The sequence below is a fragment of the Arachis hypogaea genome, chromosome 2 (assembly GCF_003086295.3).
Source record: "Arachis hypogaea cultivar Tifrunner chromosome 2, arahy.Tifrunner.gnm2.J5K5, whole genome shotgun sequence".
NCBI classification, from domain to species: Eukaryota; Viridiplantae; Streptophyta; class Magnoliopsida; order Fabales; family Fabaceae; genus Arachis; species Arachis hypogaea.
Window position 1 is genome coordinate 64,135,422 of NC_092037.1, and position 14,492 is coordinate 64,149,913.

Below are 14,492 nucleotides of genomic sequence, written 5' to 3' on the forward strand. Positions count from 1 at the left end.
ATTAAATTGTTTACTTCAACTAGCAAGTTAAGCATATTTCTATTTCAATTTCCCGTATTGTAAGTTGGATTTTTAATTTTTAAGTTAACGAGTACTCTTTCCTCATCTCGTGAACTCGTTAAGGGTGAAGGAAGGTTTTAATGAGGCCCACAAGTTTGCTTTTAAACACATTGGTTTTCTCAAGTTTTCCTTCCACTATTCCTTTTCAAAAGAGCAAAATTTTAGGAAGTTATTAATTGTGAAAGCCAAAACCTAATAATGCAAACGGATATCCAACGCATTAAACGAAATGGTAAAGTTTAATAATTTAGCCAAATTAGTTCAAAAGTTACCTCATCTCGACAGGTAACAAACTAAAGCAAACAAAAAAGAAAATAAAAAATTCTCAACATTAGCCCACCAGGTAGCAAACTATTGAATAAAGGAAAATTCCAAGCTTTTTATTTCTCAATGGACATGTCCACAATTTTTCCCATCCTCGATAACCTTGAAAGCACCAAGTTGGGAAACGTCGAAATTAGGAGCTAGGAGAGTCACCTACGCCTTCAAAGCTTCTTCGGTAGCAAAAATTGCCTCTTCGACATTCTTCACAATCTTTGTTCTTTTTCTTCAAGGTAGCCTCCAACTCTCCAGTATCCTTGGCCTTCTTCTTCACCTCTTCGGTGCAACGCTCGGCCTTGGAAATTTCCACCCGAAGCTCTATCTCCATGTCAGTAAGTCACTGAATTTCATCCCTGACCTCTACGGATTTTTTCTCAGCTTCAGTTTTAGTAGTCTCAGCCACCTCCTTTTGTGCCCACTAGGCCGTAAGTTAGACTTGAGCTTGGCGAAGTTTTCCATCTAGCACGCGAGATTGGCCAAGAACCAACTCAGCTTTATGAACTACCGTCGCCAATCAGAGCATAGAGCGGTAAACCCACTTCGCCTGGGCAGAAAGGTCACAATCAGAGAAGAAATCTTCTGTTCTAGGAAGAAGATGCTCATCTATGATGCCCTGGGTGTCGAAAGCTTTTTCCATAATAGATAGGGTGTCAATCTCTTTAGCCATGCTACTACCTTCAATCTTCTTCCGCTTTTTCATCTCAGGCTTTGGGTTGAAGATAACATGGAGAACGTCATCCCCACCTAGAACCTCAGTTTGTCGGCTCCCCTTTGACCACCTTCGGACATTGTTGTCTCAACAGTTTGAAGGGTACTCTCTTCTTTGTTTTTCCCTTCCACCTCAAGAAAATTAGCCATCAAATTATCTATAGTCGTGTTCTCGCCAACCATGAATTGTAAATAAAAGAATCTGTCAGCCTGGTAAAATAAATGAACAAGATAGATAACAAACAAAGTTGTACGGGAAAAAACAAAATCCACCAATATATTGATGCATGGCGTGTTGGTTACCCATGACCAGTCAAGGGTTGAGGAAGTTATTCCCCCATATCACTGACAATACGTTAGTGATATTCCGACCTTTCTAAGACAAACCTTCATAAGAAATTTTAATTAAATAGTCGTCACCAGCCTCGTAGCTCCAATACGTCGAGAACCTCCTTTTGCCCTCTAGAGTCTACCAAAAGGGATGGTGCCTTTAGCCGTCCTTACCTTGAAATATTGTTCTTTGAAGTCATGAAATGAATCCTCAAACAAAGGAAGATTTTTTGGTTTTGGAACTAATCAAAAGGACATATACCCCTTCTTATGTTTTCTTTTCTAATTTGGTACAGTTAGAAGGAAAAATACAAAAATACCTCCATAACAATCGGGATCTATAAATACTCACACGCGAGCTTGAAACACCTAATAATAGCCCAATTACTAGGATGAAGATGGGAAGGAGACATGCCATACCGATTGAGGAAGGACATCACGAACCATGAAAATGGAAACCTGATCCCAAGATATTGAACATGGATTTGCGAACTCCGGACACGAGGAGCCGACAAGTTAACATAACATATGTGCTCCTGCACATCGAGAAGGAAAAGGTCATACTATGCTTATGTCGCACCTCCTTTGCAAATCACTCTAGCTTCATGGAGCTTTTGCAAAGCACCCTCATTAAGTCACAAGGTTGTTACCACTATATCGGATGTACTTTAATAATAAATTTTGGGAATACCTTGATCAGGGAAGACGAGTCCCCAAGGTTAAGGATCGGCTCTCCTTTGCACTATACTTACAAATGGGGGTATCACCACCATTATGAGCGTAGCACAATACTACAGTAATAGAGAAAACTATGCTAGCAAAAGTAAGTGTGCACTAAAAAGCCAATTCCATCAAGATGCAACGGTACTATCCCTTCTAACCTATCAAGCATCTCTACCAACATTTCTATCAAGAATCTTAACAGACATGTTCACCATAAAGAGAAACAAATGCATGAGCTACTCCAAAATGACTAGAAAAAGCAAACAAAACTGTTTGGTCAGAAACATACTTGAAGAAGAAAGGGAATTAAACACAAGGAACTGCAAGGAAAAAAGGAAACATAAGAGGAAGGACAAAGTTGTGACTAACGTGAGCAAAAAGGCCACTGGCACTAGTAGTAGAAATGACAATTCAGGGAAAAGTGAGGAAGAGAACCACAAAGAAAAGGGAAGAAATGAAGGAAAATAAAGAAAAAATGAAGCGATTTTGAAACAAATATATGTAACCTCCAAAATGCAAAAGACTATAAAAGGACTAACGGTAAAATTGTAAAATCTTCAACTAGTAGCATTTAAATTCCACTCACGTCAATTGATATGATGCCTCAAGAAGTGCACACAACTTCGAGCAAAAAACTAGAAACTTTTGACCGCTCACGTAGGAACCACTCCATCAGGCGTTAAAGCATGACAATCAATTGGGTCCCCAGAAACGTGACACCGTCAGTTCGGATACATCACATTTTGGAGCATTATTGTGGACTCAGCCTCAGGCCCAAATGACCTTACTCCAACCCTATATGATACCTTCAGCTCCACATGGGTCCAGGGTCCTAGCATTTGAGTATCATTTGACCCAACGATGCTTTAACAAATTTTGGAATTTGAAATTCAAAAGACCCCATCGACCAAAAAAAAGATATTCAAAAGACCCCTAGCTTCCTAATAAACTCAAAGATACGACTAACCCTATAGAAAAAGGAGCTACCCACTCCTCCATGTACGATCTTTTGAACCCTCACAAACTCTACCTCTTAGTCTTAGATACCTACTAACTTGTCAGAATATCTTTGCAGATCACTGGTGCACGAAATTGTGATCATCAATGGCGCCATCAATATGGTACGCTCAATTGCAATCTCAACTCTTTATCACAACTTCACACAACTAACCAGCAAGTGTACTGGGTCGTCCAAGTAATAAACCTTACACGAGTAAGGGTCGATCCCACGGAGATTGTTGGTATGAAGCAAGCTATGGTCATCTTGTAAATCTCAGTCAGGCGGATTCAAATGGTTATGGAGGATTGATAACTAAAAGATGAATAAAACATAAAATAAAGATAGAGATACTTATGTAATTTATTGGTGAGAATTTCAGATAAACCTTACGCGAGTAAGGGTCGATCCCACGGAGATTGTTGGTATGAAGCAAGCTATGGTCATCTTGTAAATCTCAGTCAGGCGGATTCAAATGGTTATGGAGGATTGATAACTAAAAGATGAATAAAACATAAAATAAAGATAGAGATACTTATGTAATTCATTGGTGAGAATTTCAGATAAGCGTATGGAGATGCTTTGTCCCTTTCTTCACTTTGCTTTCCTACTGTCTTCATCCAATCCTTCTTACTCCTTTCCATGGCAAGCTGTATGTTGGGCATCACCATTGTTAATGGCTACAGTCCCGTCCTCTCAGTGAAAATGTTCAACGCGCTCTGTCACAGCACGGCTATTCATCTGTCGGTTCTCGATCATGTCGGAATAGAATCCAGTGATTCTTTTGCGTCTGTCACTAACGCCCCACAATCGCGAGTTTAAAGCTCATCACAGTCATTCAATCCCTGAATCCTACTCGGAATACCACAGACAAGGTTTAGACTTTCCGGATTCTCAAGAATGCCGCCATCAATTCTAGCTTATACCACGAAGATTCTGATTAAGGAATCCAAGAGATAAACATTCAAGCCTTGTTTGCATGTAGAACGGAGGTGGTTGTCAGGCACGCGTTCATAAGTGAGAATGATAATGAGCGTCACATAATCATCACATTCATCATGTTCTTGGGTGCGAATGAATATCTTAGAACAAGAATAAGCTGAATTGAATAGAAGAACAATAGTAATTGTATTAATACTCGAGGTACAGCAGAGCTCCACACCTTAATCTATGGTGTGTAAAAACACCACCATTGAAAATACATAAGTGATAATGGTGATCATTGGCTTTGGCCCCAGAGAGGGAACCAGAAGAACCAAGATGAAAATACAATAGCAAAAGGTCTTATTTATAGAGAACTAGTAGCTTAGGGTTTACAGAAATGAGTAAATGACATAAAAATCCACTTCCGGGCCCACTTGGTGTGTGCTTAGGCTGAGCATTGACGCTTTCATGTGTAGAGACTTTTCTTGGAGTTAAACACCAGCTTTTGTGCCAGTTTGGGTGTTTAACTCCCACTTTTGTGCCAGTTCCGGTGTTTAACGCAGGGCATTCTTGAGCTGATTTAGAACGCCGGTTTGGACCATCAAATCTCAGATAAAGTATGGACTATTATATATTGCTGGAAAGTCCAGAATGTCTACTTTCCAACGCAATTGCGAGCGCGCCAATTGGGTTTCTGTAGCTCCAGAAAATCCACTTCGAATGCAGGGAGGTCAGAATCCAATAGCATCTGCAGTCCTTTTCAGCCTCTGAATCAGATTTTTGCTCAGGTCCCTCAATTTCAGCCAGAAAATACCTGAAATCATAGAAACACACACAAACTTATAGTAAAGTCTAGAAAAGTGAATTTTAAATAAAAACGAATAAAAATATAATAAAAACTAACTAAAACATACTAAAAACATACTAAAAACAATGCCAAAAAGCGTATAAATTATCCGCTCATCACAACACCAAACTTAAATTGTTGCTTGTCCCCAAGTAACTGAAAATCAAATAAGATAAAAAGAAGAGAGTATGCAATAAATTCCAAAAACATCTATAAAGATCAGTATTAATTAGATGAGCGGGGGTTTTAGCTTTTTGCCTCTGAACAGTTTTGGCATCTCACTCTATCCTTTGAAATTCAGAATGATTGGCTTTTATAGGAACTCAGAATCCAAATAGTGTTATTGATTCTCCTAGTTAAGTGTGATGATTCTTGAACACAGCTACTTTATGAGTCTTGGCCGTGGCCCAAAGCACTCTGTCTTCCAGTATTACCACCGGATACATACATGCCACAGACACAAAACTGGGTGAACCTTTTCAGATTGGGACTCAGCTTTGCTAGAGTCCCCAATTAGAGGTGTCCAGGGTTCTTAAGCACACTCTTTTTTTTTGCCTTGGATCACGACTTTATTTTTAGCCTTGCCTTTTGGTTTAAAGGGCTGTTGGCTTTTTCTGCTTGCTTTCTCTCTCTTTTTTTTCCGCACATAATCTCTCTTTTTTTTATTCACTGCTTTTTCTTGCTTCAAGAATCATTTTTATGATTTTTTAGATCCTCAGTAACATGTCTCCTTTTTTCATCATTCTTTCAAGAGCCAACATTCATGAACAACAAATTCAAAAGACATATGCACTGTTCAAGCATACATTCAGAAGTCAAAGTATTGCCACCACATCAAAATAATTAATCTGTTATAAAATTCAAAATTCATGCAATTCTTCTCTTTTTTAATTAAGAACATTTTTCATTTAAGAAAGGTGATGGATTCATAGGACATTCATAACTTTAAGGCATAGACACTAAGACACTAATGATCATAAGACACAAACATAAATAAAACATAAAGCATAATTTTCAAAAAAAAAACAGAAAAATAAAGAACAAGGAGATTAAAGAACGGGTCCACCTTAGTGATGGCAGCTTGTTCTTCCTCTTGAAGATCTTATGGAGTGCTTTAGCTCCTCAATGTCTCTTCCTTGCCTTTGTTGCTCCTCTCTCATGATTCTTTGATCTTCTCTAATTTCATGGAGGAGGATGGAATGTTCTTGGTGCTCCACCCTTAGTTGTCCCATGTTAGAACTCAATTCTCCTAGGGAGGTGTTGATTTGCTCCCAATAGTTTTGTGGAGGAAAGTGCATCCCTTGAGGCATCTCAGGGATTTCATGATGAGGAATTTCCTCATGCTCATGTCTATAAGTGGGATCTCCTGTTTGCATTGAGCTCCTTCCACACAGATATCCATGAGGACTTGGTCCAACCTTTGATTAAAGTTGACCTTTTCTTTTTTGAGTTTGAAAAGGGACCTTGGGGATCACCTTCTTCTTGGCCACAACTTCATAGAAGTGGTCTTGATGCACCCTTGAGATGAATCTCTCCATCTTCTATGACTCGGAGGTGGAGGCTTTTGCCTTCCCTTTCCTCTTTCTAGAGGTTTCTCCGGCCTTAGGTGCCATAAATGGTTATAAAAAAACAAAAAGCAACCCTTTTACCACACCAAACTTAGAAGGTTTGCTCGTCCTCAAGCAAAAGAAGAAAGAAGATAGTAGAAGAAGAAGAAATAGAGGAGATTGAGGGGGGCTTTGTGTTTCGGCCAAGGGGGAGAAGCATTGTTTAGGTTGTGTGAAAATGAAGGAGTGAAGAAGGGTTTATATAAGGGTGGAGAGAGGGGTAGGGTTCGGCCATTATGGGTGGGTTTGGGAGGGAAAGTGGTTTGAATTTGAATGGTGAGGTAGGTGGAGTTTTATGAAGGATGGATGTGAGTGGTAAAGAGAATGGTGGGATTTGATAGGTGAGGGGTTTTTGGGGAAGAGGTATTAAGGTGATTGGTGAATGGGTGAAGAAGAGAGAGAGTGGTGGGGATCCTGTGGGTCCACAGATCCTGAGGTGTCAAGGATAGCTCATCCCTGCACCAAATGGCGTGTAAAACGCTCTTTCTGCCAATCCTGGCGTTAAACGCCGGGCTGCTGCCCTTTTCTGGCGTTAAACACCAGTCTGGTGCCCCTTTCTGGTGTTAAACGCCAGTCTGGTGTCCCTTTCTGGCGTTAAACGCCCAGAATGGTGCCAGACTGGGCGTTAAACGCCCATTTGCTGCCCTTACTGGCGTTTAAACGCCAGCAAGCTTTTCCTCCAGGGTGTGCTATTTTTTTTTCTGTTTTTCATTCTATTTTTGCTTTCTCAATTGTTTTTGTGACTTCACATGATCATCAACCTACAGAAAACATAAAATGACAAAGGAAAATAGATAAATATAACATTGGGTTGCCTCCCAACAAGCGCTTCTTTAATGTCAGTAGCTTGACAGTGGGCTCTCATGGAGCCTCACAGATGTTCAGAGTAATGTTGGAACCTCCCAACACCAAACTTAGAGTTTGAATGTGGGGGTTCAACACCAAACTTAGAATTTGGTTGTTGCCTCCCAACACCAAACTTAGAGTTTGACTGTGGAGGCTCTGTTTGACTCTGTTTTGAGAGAAGCTCTTCATACTTCCTTTCCATGGTTATAGAGGGATATCCTTGAGCCTTAAACACAAAGGATTTTTCATTCACTTGAATGATCAATTCTCCTCTGTCAACATCAATCACAGCCTTTGCTGTGGCTAGGAAGGGTCTGCCAAGGATAATGGATTCATCCATGCACTTCCCAGTCTTTAGGACTATAAAATCAGCAGGGATGTAATGGTCTTCAATCTTTACCAGAACATCCTCTACAAGTCCATAAGCTTGTTTTCTTGAATTGTATGCCATCTCTAGTGAGATTCTTGCAGTTTGTACCTCAAAGATCCCTAGCTTCTCCATTACAGAGAGAGGCATGAGGTTTATGCTTGACCCTAGGTCACACAGAGCCTTCTCGAAGGTCATGGTGCCTAATGTACAAAGTATTGAGAACTTCCCAGGGTCCTGTCTCTTTTGAGGTAATATCTGCCTAGTCAAGTTATCTAGTTCTTTGGTGAGCAAAGGGGGTTCATCCTCCCAAGTCTCATTACCAAATAACTTGTCATTTAGCTTCATGATTGCTCCAAGGTACTTGGCAACTTGCTCTTCAGTGACATCTTCGTCCTCTTCAGAGGAAGAATACTCATCAGAGCTCATCAATGGCAGACGTAAATCCAATGAAATCTGTATGGTCTTAGTGTGAGCCTCAGATTCCCATTGTTCCTCATTAGGGAACTCATTGGAGGCCAGTGGACGTCCATTGAGGTCTTCCTCAGTGGCGATCACTGCCTCTTCCTCCTCTCCAAATTCGGCCATGTTGATGGCCTTACACTCTCCTTTTGGATTCTCTTCTGTATTGCTTGGAAGAGTACTAGGAGGGAGTTCAGTAACTTTCTTACTCAGCTGACCCACTTGTGCCTCCAAGTTTCTAATGGAGGACCTTGTTTCAGTTATAAAACTTTGAGTGGTTTTGATTAGATCAGAGACCATGGTTGCTAAGTCAGAGTGGCTCTGCTTAGAATTCTCTGTCTGTTGCTGAGAAGACGATGGAAAAGGCTTGCCATTGCCAAACCCATTTCTTCCACCATTATTGTTGTTGAAACCTTGTTAAGGTCTCTGTTGATCCTTCCATGAGAGATTTGGATGATTTCTCCATGAAGGATTATAGGTGTTTCCATAGGGTTCTCCCATGTAATTTACCTCTTCCATTGATGGGTTCTCAGGATCATAAGCTTCTTCTTCAGATGAAGCGTCCTTAGTACTGCCTGGTGCAGCTTGCATTCCAGACAGACTTTGAGAAATCATATTGACTTGCTGAGTCAATATTTTGTTCTGAGCCAATATGGCATTCAAAGTATCAATCTCAAGAACTCCTTTCTTCTGATTCGTCCCATTGTTCACAGGATTCCTTTCAGAAGTGTACATGAATTGGTTATTTGTAACCATTTCAATGAGTTCTTGAGCTTCTGCAGGCGTCTTCTTCAGATGAAGAGATCCTCCAGCAGAGCTGTCCAATGACATCTTGGACAGTTCAGACAGACCATCATAGAAGATACCTATGATGCTCCATTCAGAAAGCATGTCAGAAGGACACTTTCTGATCAATTGTTTGTATCTTTCCCAAGCTTCATAGAGGGATTCACCTTCCTTCTGTCTGAAGGTTTGGACTTCCACTCTAAGCTTACTCAATTTTTGAGGTGGAAAGAACTTTGCCAAGAAGGCATTGACTAGCTTTTTCCAATAGTTCAGGCTTTCTTTAGGTTGTGAGTCCAACCATATCCTAGCTTTGTCTCTTACAGCAAAAGAGAATAGCATAAGTCTGTAGACCTCAGCGTTAACCCCATTGGTCTTGACAATGTCACAAATTTGCAAGAATTCAGCTAAAAACTGATGAGGATCTTTCAATGGAAGTCCATAGAACTTACAATTCTGTTGCATTAGAGAAACTAATTGAGGCTTAAGCTAAAAGTTGTTTGCTCCAATGGCAGGGATAAAGATGCTTCTCCCATAGAAGTCGGGAGTAGGTGCAGTAAAGTCACCCAGCACCTTCCTTGCATTGTTGGCATTGTTGTTATTTTCGGCTGCCATGTCTTCTTCTTGTTTGAAGAGTTCTGTTAGGTCCTCTCCAGAGAGTTGTGCTTTAGCTTCTCTTAGCTTTCGCTTCAAGGTCCTTTCAGGCTCAGAATCAACCTCAACAAGAATGCTTTTATCTTTGCTCCTGCTCATATGAAAGAGAAGAGAACAAGAAAGTATGGAATCCTCTATGTCACAATATAGAGATTCCTTGAGGTGTCAGAGGAAAAGAAGAATAGAAGGAGGAGGTAGAAGAATTCAAACTTATCAAGAGGGATAGAGTTCGAATTTTGCATTGAGGAGGAGTGTTAGTCCATAAATAGAAGGATGTGAGAAGAGGGGAAGAATTTTTGAAATTAAAGTAAAAGATTTTGAAGAAATTTTGAAAAACTGAAGAATGATTTTCGAAAATTAAAGTTGGGAAAGAAATAAAGTGATTTTTGAAAAAGATTTTGAAATTAGAAATCAAAAAGATCTGATTGAAAATTATTTTGAAAAAGATGTGATTAAGAAGATATGATTGAAAAGATATGATTGAAAAACAGTTTAAAAAGATTTGATTTCTAAAATTAGTGACTTAGCTAACAAGAAATTTTAAAAGATATGATTCAGACATTAAACCTTTCTTAACAGAAAAGTCAACATACTTGAAATGTTTGAATCAAATCATTAATTATTAGCAAGTATTTTTGAAAAATGGAAAGAAATTGATTTTGAAAATATATGATTGAAAAGATATGATTTGAAAAAGATTTGATTTTGAAAAATTATGAAAACTTGAAAAAATTTGAATTAAAAACAAAATCTTCCCTCTTGTGCCATCCTGGCGTTAAACGCCCAGAATGGTATCCATCCTGGCGTTAAACGCCCAGAATGTTTTGAACGCCCAGCTTTTTCTGTGTAATTCCTCTGCTGTATGTTCTGAATCTTCAATTCTCTGTATTATTGACTTGAAAAGACACAAATTAAAATTTTTTTGAATTTTTAATGATGAGGAATAATCAAAATGAAACTAAGATCAAATAAACAATGCATGCAAGACACCAAACTTAGAAGTTTGTATACTATTGACACTAACAAATTGAGAATGCATATGAGAAACAACAAAACATTCAAGACAAGAGAATTTAAAGATCAGAACAAGGAAATCATCAAGAACAACTTGAAGATCAATGAAGAACACAATGCATGCAATTTTTTGAAAATTAGATGAATGCAATTGACACCAAACTTAAAATTAGACACTAGACTCAAACAAGAAACATAAAACATTTTTTTATTTTAAGATTTTATAAAATCTTTTTGTATTTTTGAAAAATTTTCGAAAAGTAAAAAGCTCAAACATAAAATAAAATTACCTAATCTAAGCAACAAGATGAACCGTCAGTTGTCCAAACTCGAACATTCCCCGGCAACAGCGCCAAAAAACTTGGTGCACGAAATTGTGATCATCACTGGCGCCATCAACATGATACGCTCAATTGCAATCTCAACTCTTTATCACAACTTCGTACAACTAACCAGCAAGTGTACTGGGTCGTCCAAGTAATAAACCTTACACGAGTAAGGGTCGATCCCATGGAGATTGTTGGTATGAAGCAAGCTATGGTCATCCTGTAAATCTCAGTCAGGCAGATTCAAATGGTTATGGAGGATTGATAACTAAAAGATGAATAAAACATAAAATAAAGATAGAGATACTTATGTAATTCATTGGTGAGAATTTCAGATAAGCGTATGGAGATGCTTTGTCCCTTCTGTCTCTCTGTTTTCCTACTGTCTTCATCCAATCCTTCTTACTCCTTTCCATGGCAAGCTGTATGTTGGGCATCACCATTGTCAATGGCTACAGTCTCGTCCTCTCAGTGAAAATGTTCAACGCGCTCTCTCACAGCACGGCTATTCATCTGTCGGTTCTCGATCATGTCGAAATAGAATCCAGTTATTCTTTTGCATCTGTCACTAACGCCCCACAATCGCGAGTTTGAAGCTCGTCACAGTCATTCAATCCCTGAATCCTACTCGGAATACCACAGACAAGGTTTAGACTTTCCGGATTCTCAAGAATGCCGCCATCAATTCTAGCTTATACCACGAAGATTCTGATTAAGGAATCCAAGAGATAAATATTCAAGCCTTGTTTGCATGTAGAACGGAGGTCGTTGTCAGGCACGCGTTCATAAGTGAGAATGATGATGAGCGTCACATAATCATCACATTCATCATGTTCTTGGGTGCTAATGAATATCTTAGAATAAGAATAAGCTGAATTGAATAGAAGAACAATAGTAATTGCATTAATACTCGAGGTACAGCAGAGCTCCACACCTTAATCTATGGTGTGTAGAAACTCCACCGTTGAAAATACATAAGTGATAATGGTGATCATTGGCTTCGGCCCCAGAGAGGGAACCAGAAGAAGCAAGATGAAAATACAATAGCAAAAGGTCTTATTTATAGAGAACTAGTAGCTTAGGGTTTACAGAAATGAGTAAATGACATAAAAATATACTTCCGGGCCCACTTGGTGTGTGCTTGGGCTGAGCATTGAAGCTTTCATGTGTAGAGACTTTTCTTGGAGTTAAACGCCAGCTTTTGTGCCAGTTTGGGCGTTTAACACCCACTTTTGTGCCAGTTCCGATGTTTAACGCCGGACATTCTTGAGCTGATTTGGAACGCCGGTTTGGGCCATCAAATCTCAGATAAAGTATGGATTATTATATATTGCTGGAAAGCCCAGGATGTCTACTTTCCAACGCAATTAAGAGCGCGCCAATTGGGCTTCTGTAGCTCCAGAAAATCCACTTTGAATGCAGGGAGGTCAGAATTCAACAGCATCTGCAGTCCTTTTCAGCCTCTGAATAAGATTTTTGCTCAGGTCCCTCAATTTCAGCCAGAAAATACCTAAAATCACAGAAAAACACACAAACTCATAGTAAAGTCCAGAAAAGTGAATTTTAAATAAAAACTAACTAAAACATACTAAAAATATACTAAAAATAATGCCAAAACACGTATAAATTATCCGCTCATCAATCACCCCCCTCCTTCACCATTCTCACCACTCAGAAATTTTGGCAGGAGGCCATTGTGGAAAATCAAGAGGCAATCTCATATAACAAAGGTAACTCACAAACAAAGAGTAGTCTGCATTGTGAGTTTATGAACCTTCCCTCTGAATTTTTGCATTTCTTCTTGTCTAATTAATCCTTATTTTTCTTTCCCATCACTGCAGGATATATTAGATCCTTGTTTATCCTGGCTTACGACCCCTTGTGCCCAGGAGATTAATTTGATTATTTCAATTCACTGCAATTGTTACCCAAAATACTATATTCAATTATATTCCTAATTTTTCTTCAAAATATAAATGACGAAGTTTGAATATCGGATAAAATAAGTAGAAGAAATGAAATGTTACTATTATTTTGAGAAAGCTCTACAATGGCATGAGAAGAAAACAACAGAAGGGATAGAAATGAAAGAATACAGAGAAGAGAGAGATTGACAAGAGATTTGAATTGAAAATTGAAATAGAATAATTATTATGCTATTTTTTAGTCCTTTACAACAGAATCATAACCTTCTATTTATACAGCAGAGTTTGTTAGAAGACCTTATCTCTAGAAAGCTAATCAACCTCTAACTAAATCAGTTATAGCTAACTAACAATTTTACTAATTGTTGCTCATATCTCCAATATCCCCCCTCAAACTTGAAGATACTATTGCAGTAACTTTAAGTTTGTCTTTACACTTGTTGAAAGGTTCTGCTTACAGGGATTTAGTAAAAATGTCAGCCACTTGATCTACTGCACTAATATGAACAACACGTAGCTGATTCTGATTTACTCTTTCTCTAACAAAATATAAATCTAACTCAAAGTGTTTAGTTTTTCTGTCCAAAATGGGATTAGCTGCCAGCAAAACTGCACTAATGTTATCGCAATATAGAGTGGGAATAGTGTTAACTTGGATGTGAAGTTCCTTGAGAAGATTTTGGAGCCAAACTATTTGAAAATCTGCTTCAGCTAGTCCCCTATACTCAGCTTCTATGCTGGATTTGCTGACAGAGGGTTGTTTCCTGCTGCACCAAGATACCAGGTTTGCACCAAGATAAACTCCATAACCATAAGTGGATTTTCTATCATCAACATCCGATCCCCAGTCTGAATCACAAAAAGCATAAATTCTTAAGTCAGTGCTGGAATTAAACAAAAGACCTTGTTCTATTGTCCCAGCAAGATACCGTAACAATCTCTTCACATATTTCCAATGACTAATCAAGGGTCATTGCATATATTGACTTAATTTTTTAACACAATAAGAGATTTCTGGCCTTGTTAAGGTAGCATACTGTAGAGACCCTATAACAGATCTATATAATGTTGCATCATTAAAGATATCATTTCCTTCTTTAGATAGTTTAACACTTGTGATCATAGGAGTTGGAACTCCTTTTAATTCTGCCATGCCAACTTTCTTCAATAAGTCAGAAATGTATTTTGTTTGGCTAAGATGATATGTTCCTGAATCAATCTTACATGCTTTTATGCCAAGAAAATAACTAAATTCACTAAGATCTTTTAAGGAAAAAATGTTGTGAAGCTGGTTTATAGTATTTTGAATGGCAATTGTATAATAAGTATATCATCTACATATACTAGAATATATATAGTGATAGTAGGATCATGCTTGACAAATAAAGAGTGGTCTGACCTGGTTTTGATGAAACCAAATGAAGCTAAAGTTGAAGAAAGTTTAACAAACGATGCTCTTGGGGCTTGTTTTAAGCCATACAAGGATTTTTTCAATCTACAAACCTGTCTAACATCACCTTGAAAAAATACTGGAGGTTGTTTCATAAAAACCACTTCATTCAAATCCCCATTCAAAAATGCATTATTGAAATCAAATT

General features: G+C 38.5%; 1 non-coding gene across 1 annotated transcript; it reads left to right on the forward strand.

Moving 5' to 3' along the window:
- Positions 1–9,077: 9,077 nt before the first annotated feature.
- Positions 9,078–9,185, forward strand: LOC112762802 (small nucleolar RNA R71). Its single transcript, XR_003182766.1, has one exon. It is a non-coding gene; the product is annotated as a small nucleolar RNA R71 (small nucleolar RNA).
- The last annotated feature ends 5,307 nt before the right edge of the window (positions 9,186–14,492 follow it).